Below are 3,810 nucleotides of genomic sequence, written 5' to 3'. Positions count from 1 at the left end.
CATGCAATAAACGCTTGCTACATCCTCCAAAGACACCACCAAATCCCAGAGAGAACCCCAACTCAGAAGAAAGAGCCCTGCCAGGGGCCAAGGCCGACGGCTTTGAGGGAGGGAGTTGTGGGAGCACCAGAAACTCGCTGGAATTCCTTGCCTGGTGATAATATTCACCTGTCATACACTTCTCTGGATGATGCAATGCGAGTGAGTCCCGCCCCAGAGAGAGAGGGGAGGGGGGTTCAATCAGAAACTTGATCTGGTCGGAACCCATGCACTGTTCTTTTCAACTGCAGTTAGGATAACGTCAGGGAAACTTTGCATTTGGTCCTTTCTCCTCTTCCTTCACCAGACAGGTAAAAAACAAATCATTTTCTCCAATGAGAGATTAATATCTTCGCTGTTTGACACCCTCCCCTTTGCACAAAGCGTTTTGTTCGCTGCTCGCAATTAAATTTGAATGAAAGTGATTGTGGCTCGTTGGAGGCAGCCGTTGTGGGGTGGGTGGGCTGCGATGGGAACGGGGTTGCGACAGGGTCGGATACGGGCCGTGCAATCGCAGAGCCACCCGGCGCTGCTCTGGGACAACAGGGATTCGGCCGCTTTGACAGCGCGTCCTTCGGGTTTTTGGTTCCAATTGTTCTCACTCTCCATGGCCATGCATTCTCTCTCCCTCTCACTCTCTCCCTCTCACTCTCTCCCTCTCACACTCTCCCTCTCACACTCTCCCTCTCACTCTCTCCCTCTCACTCTCTCCCTCTCCCTCTCTCCCTCTCCCTCTCACTCTCTCCCTCTCACTCTCTCCCTCTCACTCTCTCCCTCTCACTCTCTCCCTCTCACTCTCTCCCTCTCACTCTCTCCCTCTCACTCTCTCCCTCTCACTCTCTCCCTCTCACTCTCTCCCTCTCACTCTCTCCCTCTCACTCTCTCCCTCTCACTCTCTCCCTCTCACTCTCTCCCTCTCACTCTCTCCCTCTCACTCTCTCCCTCTCACTCTCTCCCTCTCACTCTCTCCCTCTCACTCTCTCCCTCTCACTCTCTCCCTCTCACTCTCTCCCTCTCACTCTCTCCCTCTCACTCTCTCCCTCTCACTCTCTCCCTCTCACTCTCTCCCTCTCACTCTCTCCCTCTCACTCTCTCCCTCTCACTCTCTCCCTCTCACTCTCTCCCTCTCACTCTCTCCCTCTCACTCTCTCCCTCTCACTCTCTCCCTCTCACTCTCTCCCTCTCACTCTCTCCCTCTCACTCTCTCCCTCTCACTCTCTCCCTCTCACTCTCTCCCTCTCACTCTCTCCCTCTCACTCTCTCCCTCTCACTCTCTCCCTCTCACTCTCTCCCTCTCACTCTCTCCCTCTCACTCTCTCCCTCTCACTCTCTCCCTCTCACTCTCTCCCTCTCACTCTCTCCCTCTCACTCTCTCCCTCTCACTCTCTCCCTCTCACTCTCTCCCTCTCACTCTCTCCCTCTCACTCTCTCCCTCTCACTCTCTCCCTCTCACTCTCTCCCTCTCACTCTCTCCCTCTCACTCTCTCCCTCTCACTCTCTCCCTCTCACTCTCTCCCTCTCACTCTCTCCCTCTCACTCTCTCCCTCTCACTCTCTCCCTCTCACTCTCTCCCTCTCACTCTCTCCCTCTCACTCTCTCCCTCTCACTCTCTCCCTCTCACTCTCTCCCTCTCACTCTCTCCCTCTCACTCTCTCCCTCTCACTCTCTCCCTCTCACTCTCTCCCTCTCACTCTCTCCCTCTCACTCTCTCCCCCTCACTCTCTCCCCTCACTCTCTCCCCCACTCTCTCCCCCACTCTCTCCCCCCACTCTCTCCCCCCCTCTCTCCCCCCCCCTCTCTCCCCCCCCTCTCTCCCCCCCCCCTCTCTCCCCCCCCCCTCTCTCCCCCCCCCTCTCTCCCCCCCCCTCTCTCCCCCCCCCTCTCTCCCCCCCCTCTCTCCCCCCCCCTCTCCCCCCCCTCTCTCCCCCCCCTCTCTCCCCCCCCTCTCTCCCCCCCCCTCTCTCCCCCCCCTCTCTCCCCCCCTCTCTCCCCCCCTCTCTCCCCCCCTCTCTCCCCCTCTCTCCCCCTCTCTCCCCCTCTCTCCCCCTCTCTCCCCCTCTCTCCCCCTCTCTCCCCCTCTCTCCCCCTCTCTCCCCCTCTCTCCCCCTCTCTCCCCCTCTCTCCCCCTCTCTCCCCCTCTCTCCCCCTCTCTCCCCCTCTCCCCCTCTCTCCCCCTCTCTCCCCCTCTCTCCCCCTCTCTCCCCCTCTCTCCCCACCTCTCTCCCCCTCTCTCCCCCTCTCTCCCCCTCTCTCCCCCTCTCTCCCCCTCTCTCCCCCTCTCTCCCCCTCTCTCCCCCTCTCTCCCCCTCTCTCCCCCTCTCTCCCCCTCTCTCCCCCTCTCTCCCCCTCTCTCCCCCTCTCTCCCCCTCTCTCCCCCTCTCTCCCCCTCTCTCCCCCTCTCTCCCCCTCTCTCCCCCTCTCTCCCCCTCTCTCCCCCTCTCTCCCCCTCTCTCCCCCTCTCTCCCCCTCTCTCCCCCTCTCTCCCCCTCTCTCCCCCTCTCTCCCCCTCTCTCCCCCTCTCTCCCCCTCTCTCCCCCTCTCTCCCCCCTCTCCCCCTCTCTCCCCCTCTCTCCCCCTCTCTCCCCCTCTCTCCCCCTCTCTCCCCCTCTCTCCCCCTCTCTCCCCCTCTCTCCCCCTCTCTCCCCCTCTCTCCCCCTCTCTCCCCCTCTCTCCCCCTCTCTCCCCCTCTCTCCCCCTCTCTCCCCCTCTCTCCCCCTCTCTCCCCCTCTCTCCCCCTCTCTCCCCCTCTCTCCCCCTCTCTCCCCCTCTCTCCCCCTCTCTCCCCCTCTCTCCCCCTCTCTCCCCCTCTCTCCCCCTCTCTCCCCCTCTCTCCCCCTCTCTCCCCCTCTCTCCCCCTCTCTCCCCCTCTCTCCCCCTCTCTCCCCCTCTCTCCCCCTCTCTCCCCCTCTCTCCCCCTCTCTCCCCCTCTCTCCCCCTCTCTCCCCTCTCTCCCCCTCTCTCCCCCTCTCTCCCCCTCTCTCCCCCCTCTCTCCCCCTCTCTCCCCCTCTCTCCCCCTCTCTCCCCCTCTCTCCCCCTCTCTCCCCCTCTCTCCCCCTCTCTCCCCCTCTCTCCCCCTCTCTCCCCCTCTCTCCCCCTCTCTCCCCCTCTCTCCCCCTCTCTCCCCCTCTCTCCCCCTCTCTCCCCCTCTCTCCCCCTCTCTCCCCCTCTCTCCCCCTCTCTCCCCCTCTCTCCCCCTCTCTCCCCCTCTCTCCCCCTCTCTCCCCCTCTCTCCCCCTCTCTCCCCCTCTCTCCCCCTCTCTCCCCCTCTCTCCCCCTCTCTCCCCCTCTCTCCCCCTCTCTCCCCCTCTCTCCCCACTCTCCCCCTCTCTCCCCCTCTCTCCCCCTCTCTCCCCCTCTCTCCCCCTCTCTCCCCCTCTCTCCCCCTCTCTCCCCCTCTCTCCCCCTCTCTCCCCCTCTCTCCCCCTCTCTCCCCCTCTCTCCCCCTCTCTCCCCCTCTCTCCCCCTCTCTCCCCCTCTCTCCCCCTCTCTCCCCCTCTCTCCCCCTCTCTCCCCCTCTCTCCCCCTCTCTCCCCCTCTCTCCCCCTCTCTCCCCCTCTCTCCCCCTCTCTCCCCCTCTCTCCCCCTCTCTCCCCCTCTCTCCCCCTCTCTCCCCCTCTCTCCCCCTCTCTCCCCCTCTCTCCCCCTCTCTCCCCCTCTCTCCCCCTCTCTCCCCCTCTCTCCCCCTCTCTCCCCCTCTCTCCCCCTCTCTCCCCCTCTCTCCCCCTCTCTCCCCCTCTCTCCCCCTCTCTCCCCCTCTCTCCCCCTCTCTC

At 63.6% G+C, this 3,810-nt stretch overlaps 1 protein-coding gene across 3 annotated transcripts in view; it reads left to right on the top strand.

Moving 5' to 3' along the window:
• The first annotated feature begins 246 nt into the window (after nucleotides 1-246).
• The window catches only part of lypd6 (LY6/PLAUR domain containing 6), a 263,634-nt gene continuing 260,070 nt past the window's right edge, over nucleotides 247-3,810 (top strand). For all 3 annotated transcript variants that reach the window (XM_069930511.1, XM_069930507.1, XM_069930508.1), the window contains exon 1: nucleotides 247-350. The gene's annotated coding sequence lies outside the window, so the exon portion shown is untranslated. The remainder of the gene's footprint in view (nucleotides 351-3,810) is intronic.

The sequence above is a fragment of the Narcine bancroftii genome, chromosome 4, assembly GCF_036971445.1.
Source record: "Narcine bancroftii isolate sNarBan1 chromosome 4, sNarBan1.hap1, whole genome shotgun sequence".
NCBI classification, from domain to species: domain Eukaryota; kingdom Metazoa; phylum Chordata; class Chondrichthyes; order Torpediniformes; family Narcinidae; genus Narcine; species Narcine bancroftii.
This window is presented reverse-complemented; position numbering and strand designations above follow the sequence as displayed.